This window comes from Macaca thibetana, chromosome 1 (genome assembly GCF_024542745.1).
Source record: "Macaca thibetana thibetana isolate TM-01 chromosome 1, ASM2454274v1, whole genome shotgun sequence".
Taxonomy (NCBI): Eukaryota; Metazoa; Chordata; class Mammalia; order Primates; family Cercopithecidae; genus Macaca; species Macaca thibetana.
Genome location: NC_065578.1, coordinates 211,487,189 through 211,500,515, shown reverse-complemented (window position 1 = coordinate 211,500,515; position 13,327 = coordinate 211,487,189).

The window sequence follows — 13,327 nt, the reverse complement described above, 5'->3', positions numbered from 1 at the left end:
TCTTTTTCTGTCCCCCAAAATCACTATAAAAAAGTCTGTTTAAACCATTTGCTACTTCTTCTCTCATCATTCTACCATAATACATTAAATCCCCCCAACGTACCTTTTTTTTGAGACAGGGTCTCACTGAGTCACCCATACTGGAATGCAGTGGCATGATCACAGCTGACTGCAGCTTCCACCTCCTGGGCTCAAGTGACTCTCTCACCTCAGCCTACTTAGTAGCTAGGACTACAGGTGAAGGCCACCATGCCTGGCTAATTTTTTTGCTTTTTGTAGAGATGAGTATCTCAATATGTTGGCCAGGCTGGTCTTGAACTCATGGCCTCAAGCAATCCTCTTGCCTCAGCCTTGCAAAGTGCAGCATAAGCCAGTGCTCCCATCTGCCTTTTTTAATGATACTTTTTAAAAGTAGGTTGGAAGAGTGTAGGGAGAATTGGCCTTAGAGAAAGTGAGTTCAAATCTTGACTTTACCATTTATTGCCTGAGTGATTTTGAACAAACCATTTAATCTCTATGAGGTTCAATTTCCTCATCTGTGAAAGAAGTATAATGGCAGTGTATTAGTCCATTTTCATGCTGCTGATAAAGACATACCCAAGACTGAGCAATTTACAAAAGAAAGAAATTTAAAGGACTTACATCTTAAATTAAAGTTCTATGTGGCTGGGGAGGCCTCACAATCATGGTGGAAGGTGAAAGGCACATCTCACATGGCGGCAGATAAGAGAAGATAACTTGTGCAGGGAAACTCTCCTTTTAAAAACATCAGATTGCATGAGACTTATTCACTATTACGAGAACAGCACGGGAAAAATCTGACCCCATGATTCAATTACCTCCCACTGGGTCCCTCCCACAACATGTGGGAATTTAAGATGAGATTTGGGTGGGGAACACAGCCAAACCATATAATGTCACCCTTTGCCCCAACCAAATCTCATATCCTCATATATCAAAACCAATCATGCCCTCCCAATAGTCCCCCAGGGTCTTAACTCATTTCAGCATTAACTCACAAGTCCATAGTCCAAAGTCTCATCTGAGACAAGGCAAGTCCCTTCTGCCTGTGAGTTTATAAAATCAAAAGCAAGTTAGTTACTTCCTAGATACAGTGGGGGTACAGGCATTGGGTAAATACAGCCATTCCAAATGGGAGAAATTGACCAAAACAAAGGGGTTACAGGCCCCATGTAAGTCCAAAATCCAGCAGGGCAGTCAAATCTTTTTTTTTTTTTTTTTTTTTTTTTTTTTGAGACAGAGTCTCGCTCTGTCATCCAGGCTGGAGTGCAGTGGCCGGATCTCAGCTCACTGCAAGCTCCGCCTCCTGGGTTTATGCCATTCTCCTGCCTCAGCCTCCCAAGTAGCTGGGACTACAGGCGCCAGCCACCATGCCCAGCTAGTTTTTTGTATTTTTTTCAGTAGAGACGGGGTTTCACCGTGTTAGCCAGGATGGTCTTGATCTCCTGATCTCGTGATCCGCCCGTCTCGGTCTCCCAAAGTGCTGGGATTACAGGCTTGAGCCACCGCACCCAGCCAGGGCAGTCAAATCTTAAAGCTCCAAAATGATCTCCTTTGACTCCATGTCTCACATCCAGGTCATGCTGATGCAACAGGTGGGTCACCATGGTCTTGGGCAGCTCTGCCCTTGTGGCTTTGCAGGGTACAGCCTCCCTCCTGGCTGCTTTCATGGGCTGGCTTTGAGTGTCTGTGACTGTTGCAGGCACATGGTGCAAGCTGTCAGTGGATCTACCACTCTGGGGTCTGGAGAACAGTGGCTCTCTTCTCACAGCTCCACTAGGTGGTGCCCCAGTAGGGACTCTGTGTTGGGGCTCTGACCCCACATTTCCCTTCCACACTACCCTAGCAGAGGTTCTCCATGAGGGCCTTGCCCCTGCAGCAAACTTCTGCCTGGTCATCCAGGCATTTCCATACATCCTCTGAAATCTAGGCAGAGGTTCTCAAACCCCAATTCTTGACTTCTGTGCACTCGCAGGCTCAACACCACATGGAAGCTGCCAAGGCTTGGGGCTTGCACCCTCTGAAACCATGGCCTAAGGTCTGTATTGGCCCCTTTCAGCCATGGCTGAAGCAGGGTACCAAATCCCTAGGCTGCACACAGCACAGGGACCTGGGGCCTGACCCATGAAACCATTTTTCCCTCCCAGGCCTCCAGGCCTGTGATGGGAGGGGCTGCTATGAAGACCTCTGACACACCCTGGAAACATTTTCACCATTGTCTTGGGGATAACATTTGACTTCTTGTTACTTATGCAAATTTCTGCAGCCTGCTTGAATTTCTCCTCAGACAACGGGATTTTCTTTTCTATCTCATTGTCAGGCTGTAAATTTTCCAAACTTTTATGCTCTGTTTTCCTTTTAAAAGTGAATGCCTTTAACAGCACCCAAGTCATCTCTTGAATGCTTTGCTGCTTAGAGATTTCTTCTGCCAGATACCCTAAATCATCTCTCTCAAGTTCAAAATTCCACAAATCCCTAGAGCAGGGGCAAAATGCCACCAGTCTTTTTGCTAAAACATAGTAAGCGTCACCTTATGGTTCCTGCCAAGTTCCTCATCTCCACCTGAGACCATCTCAGCCTCGATTTCATTGTCCATACCATTATCAGCGTTTTAAGCGAAGCCATTCAACAAGTTTCTAGGGAGTTCCAAACTTTCCCACATTTTGCTGTCTTCTTCTGAGCCCACCAAACTGTTTTTATTCTTTTCTTTCTGAGACAGAGTTTCACTCTTGTTGCCCAGGCTGGAGTGGGATGGTGCGATCTTGGCTCACCACAACCGCTGCCTTCCAGGTTCAAGCAATTCTTCTGTCGCAGCCTCCTGAGTAGCTGGGATTACAGCCATGCACCACCACGCCAGGCCAATTTTTATGTTTTTAGTAGAGACAGGGTTTCTCCATGTTGGTCAGGCTGGTCTCGAACTCCCAATCTCAGGTGATCTGCCTGCCTCAGCCTCCCAAAGTGCTGGGATTACAGGCATGAGCCACCATGCCTGGCCTCCAAACTGCTTTAAACTCTGCCTGTCACCCAGTTCCAAAGTCGCTTCCACATTTTCGGGTATCTTTTCAGCAGTGCCCCACTCTACTGGTACCAATTTACTGTATTAATCCGTTTTCACGCTGCTGATAAAGGCATACCTGAGACTGGGCAATTTACAAAAGAAAGAAGTTTAATGGACTTGCATTCCACATGGCTGGGGAGGCCTCACAATCGTGGTGGAAGGTGAAAGGCACATCTCACATGGCGTCAGACAAGAGAAGAGAAGTTGTGCAGGGAAACTCCCCTTCTGAAACCCTCAGATCCTGTGAGACTTTTTCACTATCACAAGAACAGCATGGGAAAAATATGCCTCCATGATTAAATTACCTCCCACTGGGTTCCCCTCCACAACATGTGGGAATTTAAGATGATATTTGAGTGGCGACACAGCCAAACCATATCAGGCAGCTACTTATAAGATCATTGCAAGGATTTAATTGGAGAATGTATGCAAATGACCTCACACATATTAAATGCTCAATAAATGTTAAACAATGGAAATAAGTTATTTGCCAGTTATGTAACCGAAGTATCTCAAGGCCTCTATAGCCAAAGCACCCCAGAAAGGCAGAAAGGCAGAATCGTTAATTCATCAAGACGGAGGAAGCTTGCCAGGCGTGAGAAGCTAGACACTCTCAAGCTTTGTTGCTAAGTGTACTGAACTGTCATCTTGTCTATCAAGACCCTCTGCTTATGCCATTCTTTTATGAGTGCCAAGGAGTAAGTGTTTTTCTGATTGATCCGGAGTTTTCCTGCCTCTAAATGCTGATTTCATCCACCACAGCTTTCAAGATGTGGGCTAGGAAACGTTGAGCTCCAAGCCAGTGTTCCCGGGACTTCTAACCATGAATGGAAGAGGTCTGTAGCCCTCACCAGAAGCAGATGCTAGCGGCATGCTTTTTGTATAGCCTACAGAACAGTGATCCAAATAAACCTCTTCTCTTTATAAATTACCAAGCCTTGGCCGGTGCACACCTGTAATCCCAGCACTTTGGGAGGCCAAGGCCGGTGGATCACCTGAGGTCAGGAATTCTCGACCAGCCTGACTAACGTGGTGAAATCCTGTCTCTACTAAATACAAAAAAAATTAGCCAGGTGTGGTGGTGCATGCCTATAATCTCAGCTACTTGGAAGGTTGAGGCAGGAGAATTGCTTGTACCTGGGGGGCAGAGATGGCAGTTAGCCGAGATTGGGCCATTGCACTCCAGCCTGGGCAACAAGAGCAAAACTCCATCTCAAAATTAATTAATTAAAATAAAATAAATACATTACTGAGCCTCAGGTATTCCTTTATAGCAACACAAAACAGATTAAGACACCACATACCCCTGATCTGACTACATCTGGCAGGTTCCTCAGACTACATTTTCTGACCATGATCTAGTGGTAAAAAATCAATAGTTTTAGTGAATGGATAAGCAAAATGTGGAATAGCCACACAACAGAATATTCTTTACTGATTAAAAAAAAGTACTGATACATGCTGCAACATGAATAAACTTCAAAGACATGGTAAGTGAAAAAAACTAGGAAAAAAATACCATATCTTAGATGATTTCATTTATATTAAATGACCAGGAAAGGCAAATCTGTAGAGACAGAAAGTAGACTCATGGTTGCCCAGGGCTCAGTGCAGCCATGGGACAGTGACTATAATGGGATGACTTTCATTTGTGGGGAATGGAAATATTCTAAAATGGGATTCTGGTGATGGTTATGTCAGAGGTGTTAGAACTGGACTGACTCCATCTTTGACAGGGGCTGGGTAAAATGAGGCTGAGACCTGCTGGGCTGTGTTCACAGGAGATAAGGCATTCTTGGTCACAGGATTAGATAGAAATTTAGCATAAGATACGGGTCACAAAGCCCCCGCTGATAAAATAGGATGCAATAAAGGAGCCAGTCCAAATCTACCAAAACCAAGATGCCAAAAAACAGTGGTCTCTGGTCATTCTCATTGCTCATTATACACTAATTATAATGCATTAGCATGCTAAGAGACACTCCCGCCAGTACCATGGCAATTTACAAATGCCACAGCAATGTCTGGAAGTTACCCTATGTGGTCTAAAAGGAAGAGGAACCCTCAGTTCTGGGAAATCCCCTTTCTCAGAAAACTCATGAATATCTGCCACTTGTTTAGCATATGATCGAGAGATAATCACAAAAATAGATAACCAGCAGTCCTTGAGGCTTCTCTGCCTATGGAGTAGTCATTCTTTTATTCCTTTACTTTCTCAATAAATTTGCTTTCAGTTTACTCTGTGGACTCGCCCCAAATTATTTCTTGCATGAGTTCCAAGACCCCTTTTCAGTAACAACTGAATTAGAACAGGTGGAGTTATGATACGTGAATTATACCTCCCCAAAACTGTTAAAAAATCAATATTTTAAAAATCTATAGTGCTCACTTTGGGCCTCGGTGTAGGGGCAGTAATTTCCTAATGAGAAATGGCCTAAATGCTGTTGCTGTTCAGCCTTGGCCTGGTGTCCAAATTCAGTCAGCTCTTGGGTCCAAAAAGAAACCCGAAATGGATTCCAGGGATGAATATTTCAAAGTCATGTTGGCCAGGACTACTTAGGAATGAGCTTGTCTCACTAAACAAGATAAGCAAGGAAAGGGTCTCTCCTCTGAATTTAATTGTCATTTTATTGACAGGAACTGGTCAGCTGTTGTATACATTATGAGTTTCATACCCTCAGCACCCCAAAACCTTAATATTTATTTTTAAGAAGAGATGAGCTAAAGAGAATAAAAATGATTTTCAAAATTGCTAAGCTGTAAAATAGACCAAAAATGTATTAAGTGCCAGTTGGAGTGACAGGAACCATCAAACATCTCAGTATCCAACAAGGAAACTTTTCTTAATTGGTTATTTACCTGTCTTCTTTATTGGTCTGAAATATATACTGGAAAGAAAATAGTGGAGTGGGAAACTAAATTCTAACCCAGTTTTAACTGTTTTCTAATTCAGTTTAGAAAATCAGTTTTCTAATTCAAAGTGCTGAGATTAACACCTGTAATCCCAGCACTTTGGGAGGCCGAGGCAGATAGATTACTTGAGGTCAGGTGTTTGAGACCAGCTTGGACAACATGGTGAAATCCCATCTCTGCTGAAAATACAAAAATTAGCCAGGTGTGATAATATGCACCTGTAATCCCAGCTACTTGGGAGGCTGAGGCACAAGAATTCCTTGAACCCAGGAGATGGAGGTTGCAGTGAGATGAGATCGCGCCACCACACTCCAGTCTGCATGACAGAGACTCTGTCTCAAAAAAAGAAAATCATCAGAACTACTTTATCTCTGGTCTGTCTCTTGCTGCTACTTCTCTCTCTGTGCCTGCAACCTCCTGTTTCCCTCTGTTCGCTAACCAGCATGTACATGGCCTGCAATAGCTGAGCAAGGCTGAGTTCTACATGACTTCATAGTCAAGTTCTCAGTCATGTTTGACTCATCCCAAGTATGGGCTGTTCCACCCATTTCAAGTGTCCACCCAGATCCAACCAGCTGAGGTCAGGAGAGAAGGGAGACATCGGCCCACAATTGTAGGTAGAATGATGGCCCCCAAAGATGTCCACGTCCGAATCCCCAGAACCTGTAAATAAACATGTTACTTGGCAGTGGGGAATGAAGGTTGCAGATGAAATTAAGGTTGCTAATTAGCTGATCTTGAGATGGGAAGAGATCCTGGATTATCCAGGTAGGCCTGGTGGAATCACAAAGGTCCTTTGAACGTGAAAGAGGGAGGAAGGAGAGTTGGAGTAAGAAAAATGGAGAGACAAAAGCAGAGGTCAGAATGACATGAGGAAAGAGCTGTGAGCCAAGGAATGCATAAAGCCCCTGGAGGCTGGCAAAGGCAGGGAAACAGATTTTCCCTAAGAGCCTCCAGAAGGAGCACAGCCCTGCTGACATTTGGATTTTAAGACTTCTGACCGCCAGATCTGTATGATAATGCAATTGTGCTGTTTGAAACCACTAAGTATGTGGTAATTTGTTACAGCATCATCAGAACATGAATGTGGTGTTTTAAAAAATGAATATTCTATTCTAAAATGAGTATTTACTTATTTATTTATTTATTTGAGACAGAGTCTCACTCTGTTGCCCAGGCTGGAGCGCAGTGGCTTGATCTTGGCTCACTGCAACCTCCACCTCCGGGATTCAAGCTTGGCTCACTGCAACCTCCACCTCCTGGGTTCAAGCCATTCTCCTGTCTCAGCCTCCCAAGTAGCTGGGATTACAGGTGTGTACCAACACACCTGGCAAATTTTTCAATTTTTAGTAGAGAAAGGGGTTTCACCATGTTGCCCAGGCTGACCTCTCACTCCTGACCTCAGGTGATCCACCTGCCTTGGCCTCCCTAAGTGCTGGGATTACAGACACACCCAGCCATGAATATATATATTTCTAATCCACTGAATAGGTTATCTTCAGAACAACTTCAATTTTAACCCTCAGGCCTTGCTCATTAGCAAATTTTGCATCTGTAAATACAGGAAGAAGTCTTACTGAGAGACTACTGGGAAAAGGTGCTGCTTGTCTTGTTTTCTTGTGCTGGACAAGAGAATCCTGACTGCGATTGGGAATTTGCAGAACAGCTAATCAGACATCTATATAAAATCATACACACAGTGGTTTGTCAATTTGAGACATTCAAATGACGACAAGGATTGGATTGAGACTGAGGAATCAGAACACTAAGGAATCAGAACCCCAGGAATCAGAATCTCAACTATTTACTTAACAATTAACTTTTAGAGAATAAATAATAGGTAGGCTTTGTTAAAGTGATTGAAACCACCTTTGCAAAAATTATAACAGTGAGAAAATTATGACAATGAAAGAGATCTGACTAATCCCCATCTCGCCTTTAATCTCCAAGCTGCCCTTAATTATTCCCAGGCTTGGTCCATGCTAACTTTTGGGAAATTTAGTTTATAGTTTAAATGGTAATAGCCCTTCTCCAAAACTAAACTACCTTTGTAGAGCTAATGAAAGACCACTGGATTAGGAAAATGAGAGGAACCTGAATTCTGCTAAAGTGTAGATATAAATGATTACTAGCCATTATTCTGGAGGTCACAAGATTTACAACTATCCCAATTACTCCTGCAGATACCATCACTATTGTAGAACCTAAGGTTGGCCTTTTGAGATATCTTCAGGTTTTTGCATTTTTGATGACCAGTGACCCCACCCATACCACCAGCCAGTCCTGTGTACCCACCTAGAAGCAAAAATGAGGACCATTTTTGCACCTCTGTGATTGCATCCCCAACCAATGAGTAACACCCATTCCCTTGCCTGTTGAATTATCCTTGATAATTCAGAGGCCCTAGCCTCTGAATTTTGAGGGAGGCTGATCTGCATAATAATAAAATTCCAGTCTCTCTTGAGCCATCTTGTGTGTAAGATTCTTTCTCTATTGTAATTCCTCTATCTTCATAAATCAGCTATATCTGGGCAGCAGGCAAGAAGAACTCACTGGGTGGTTCCATTAGTGCCCAATCTTTTATTAAGAGGTTTAGTCTACTCAAATTCTGTTTTTGGTTTTCATAGGTGATTATCACCTATCTCTGCTCTCAGTCTAACTGTAATACATCCCCAAATCCACTTGCCTACTTGACATTTCCTATAGGTTGACTTAAAGACATATTAAATCCAACATGTTCAAGATAATCTGTCAACTGTGGCCATCCTACCTCCCAATTTGTTCTAATATCCTTTATTCCCCAATTTGTGGGATTATCAATTAGAGAAACAAGAAAATCATTCAAAATGCTTTTTATTTTAAAACAATTTTTTTTAGAGACAAAGTCTCCTTATGTTGCCCAGGCTAGACTCAGACTCCTGGGCTCTAGCGATCCTTCCACTGTGGCCTTCCAGGTAGCTGGGACTACAGGCAAGCACCACCATACCCAGCTCGAAAAGCTTTTTTGTCATTGTTTTAATTCCTAAACATGTCTTGAATTTGCTGTCTCCTTCCCATTCTCCCTGCCACTGTCACAGTTATAGTTGAGCTCAAAGCCCTCAGCTTGTCTCTCCAGGACCACTGCTAGAGCTCTCTCATTAATCTACCTCAAGGCATGCACAGCTTGTATCTCTTCCAGACTAAGAAAATAAAATTCTAACATGCAGATCTAACACCTTACTACTCCTCTGTAAGATGTCTCCATTACTTTCTGATATGGTTTGGATCTGTGTCCCCGCCGAATCTCATGTCGAATTGTAATCCCCAGTGTTGGAGGTGGGGCCTGGTGGGAGATGATTGGATCGTGGGGGTGGTTTATTAAGAATGGTTTAGCCCCATCCCCTTGGTACTATCCTCACAATAGTGAGTTTGTTCTCTTGACCAGATCATTTTAAATGACCAGATCTGGCACCTCCCACTCCCTCTCTCTTCCTCCTGCTCCAGCCATGTGAAGGGCCCACCCCTACTTTGTCTTCTGCCATGACTGTAAATTTCCTGAGGCCTCCCCAGAAGCTGAGAAAATGCCAGCATTGTCCTTCCTGTTCAGCTCATGGAACCCTGAGCCAATTAAACCTCTTTTCTTCATAAATTACCCAGTCTCAGGTATTTCTTCATAGTAAAGAGAGAATGGACTAATACACTCTATCACCTGTTTAGACATAAAACCTTTAATGATCTAACTCTTAACCCTTTGGTTTCATGCTGGCATTGCACATATGTGACTGCTTTCCCAGCATTTTAGAACAGCGCCCAATTTCCATTTGGAAATCCATGTGCCTCTGGGGAAGCTGACTCCACCCCCGCCCAGTATCTGGAGTGGAATATATGACTTAGCACAAAAATACTATTTTAAGAATGGACATGTGACCTTTGCTGATCAAATCAGAATGGACAGAACAATTGCTGGAAATGCTTACATAAAGATTCTGGATGGTGTAGTAAATGGACAAGAGGCCTGGACTTCCAGACTGTGATTCTCCTTCCAGGAGACAGGCCTGCCAAGGGCAAATGTTGCCTCTGTGGGGCAAACTTGTTCCCTACCATAAAATCATGAACCTCTTTAAAAACAAAATAAATGGCCGGGTGCGGGGCACATGCTTGTAATCCCAACACTTTGGGAGGCTGAGGCGGTGGATCACAAGGTCAGGAGTTCGAGACCATCCTGGCTAATGAGAGGTGAAGTTGGCTGGGCTTTTGGGTGGGGTGCAGACTTGGAGAACTTTTGTGTCTAGCTAAAGGATTGTAAATGCATCAATCAGTGCTCTGTGTCCAGCTAAAGGATTGTAAATGAACCAATCAGCACTCTGTAAAATGGACCAATCAGCAGGATGTGGGTGGGGCCAAAAAAGGGAATCAAACCTGGCCACCCAAGCCAGCAGTGGCAACCCGCTGGGGTCCCCTTCCATGCTGTGGAAGCTTTATTCTTTTGTTCTTCACAATAAATCTTGCTGCTGCTCACTCTTTGGGTCCGCACTACCCTTATTAGCTGTAACACTCATAGTGAAGGTACACAGCTTCACTCCTGAAGCCAGCGAGACCACAAACCCACCGGAAGGAACGAACTCTGGATGCGCCCCCTTTAAGAGCTGTAACACTCACGACGAAGGTCTGTGGCTTCACTCCTGAAGCCAGGGAGACCAGGAATCCACCGGGAGGAATGAACAACTCCGTACCTGCCACCTTTAAGAGCTGTAACACTCACGGCAAAGGTCTGCGGCTTCACTCCTGAAGCCAGCGAGACCACGAACCCACCAGAAGGACCAAACTCTGGACACACGATCTTTAAGAACTGTAATACTCACCACGAGGATCCGCAGCTTCATTGCAGCTTCATTCTCGAAGTCAGTGAGACCAAGAACCCACCAGAAGGAACCAATTCTGGACACACTAACACAGTGAAACTCTATCTCCACTAAAAATACAAAAAGTTAGCTGGGTGTGGTGGCGTGTGCTCGTAGTCCCAGCTACTCTGGAGGCTGAGGCGGGAGAATCACTTGAACCCAGGAGGCGGAGGTTGCAGTGAGCCAGGATCACACCACTGCACTCCAGCCTGGCGACAGAGCCGGGCTCCCTCTCATAAATAAATAAATAGCTGGCCACAGTTGTTGTCGGAAATAAACAGGTTCTTGATATAGGACCAGGAAAGTTTAGGCATGCTGAGGCATTGTAGGGTGAGTAGGGCAGGGCTTACTGGGTGAAGAGGAAAGAGGAACTCTTGGCAAAGAGAGAGAGAGTCTTGCTAGCAGGTCTCCCCGCTCACAGATTGAATCCCCAGCCACCACCAGGAACTGAAGCAGCCAGGTTCTTCCTCCCTGCAAAGGGCACAAATTTCCCAAGGCTCCACTTCATTTTTTCCAGTGTGCAGATGGGCATTATCTAGAGAGAATTAGCTGGGAAAGGGCGGGTTTCATCTGGGACCAGGAGCCTCAGCTTTCAGGCTGTTTTAGGCTTGGAGGCAGGGTTTCCCCTGGGACCCTTGGCTGTATCCCGTCTCTAGCGCAGGGGCACGTGCCTATAGTCCTATCTACTGGGGAAGACCACTTGAGCCTAGGATGGTGAGAATGTGGTGCACTATTAACTCTCTTGTGAATAGTCGCCACACTCCAGTTTGGGCAACATAGCGAGACCCCATCTCTAAAAATAAATGAATAAACACATACATTTTAAAATACTGTGTTGTATTACATGTACCCTATAAATACGTACAACTATTATGTATCCACAAAATGTAAAAATATAAAAAATAGACATACAAATAACTAACTTGTGTTATATCACATGTACCCCATAAATATGTATAACTATTCTGTATCCATAATTTAAAAATTATGAACCTTTATATGACCTTATGCCTGAAGGCTGTTACCTTGAACATTTTGTTTTCTTTTTTTTTTGAGACTGAGTCTCACACTGTTGCCCAGGCTGGAGTGCGGTGACCTGATCTCAGTTCACTGCAACCTCTGCCTTCCACGTTCAAGAGATTCTCCTGCCTCAGCCTCCGGAGTAGCTAGGATTACAGGCACCTGTCACCATGCCTGTCACCACGCCTGGCTCATTTTTTTTGTATTTTTAGTAGAGATGGGGTTTCACCATGTTGGCCAGGCTGCCCTCGAATTCCTGACCTCGTGATTCACCCACCTCAGGCTCCCAAAGTGCTGGAATTACCGGCGTGAGCCACCGCGCCCGGCCGAACATTTTCAAATATGTGAGTGTTACCTTGAACATTTTCAATTATGTGAGTAAATTAATTCATTATTTGACATGTTTGAATTGGAATTTACATAAACGGGTAGATACTTTGTGTTGCTCCATGTTTACGTAGATTGGAAAGCTCAACATTGTTAAGATATCAGTTACTTCTAATGTGGTCTATAGATTCAACACAATCTCAAACGTTCCTGCAAGCTATTTTATAGCTATTGACAAACTAATTCTAAAGTTCATATGAAAAGGCAAAAGATCCAGAATAGTAAACGTAATACTGAAGAAAAATGAAATTAGGGAATTGACACTACTAGATTGCAAGATTTATTACAAAGCTACAGTAGCAAGACAGTGAAGGATTGGTAAAAGAATAGACATACACATCGTGGAACAGAAAAGAAAGCCCAGAAATAAAACCATATAAATATAGGCAGGTGATCTTTGATGAAGAAGCAAATACAATTCAATGGAGAGGGGACAGTCTTTTCAACAAATTGTGCTGAAGCAACTGGACTTCCATATGCAAAAAAATAAATAATAAGCTAGACATGATGTCTACAAATTCACAAAAATGAACTAAAAAATGGATTATAGACATGTGTTAAACACAATACCATAAAACTTCTATAAGAAAACATAGTCTGGGTGCGGTGGCTCACGCCTGTAATCCCAGCACTTTGGGAGGCCGAGGTGGGCGGATCACTAGGTCAGGAGTTTGAGACCAGCCTGGCCAACGTGGCGAAACCCCATCTCCACTGAAAATATAAAAATTAGCCGGGAGTGGTGGCACACACTTGTAATCCCAGCTACTCGGGAGGCTGAGGCCAGAGAACAGCTTGAACCCAGGAGGCAGAGTTTGCAGTGAGCCGAGATTGCGCCATTGCACTCCAACCTGGGCAACAAGAGAGAAAACTCTGTCCAAAAAAAGAAAAAAAATATATATATACACATATGCCAGGCGCAGTGGCACATGCTTCTCATCCCAGTAAGGCAGGAGGACTGCTTTGAGACCAGGAGTTCAAGCCCACCCTGCCTAACAGTTATCACAAGCCCTTACCACTATTTTTAAAATAATTTTTTTTTAAAAAAAAG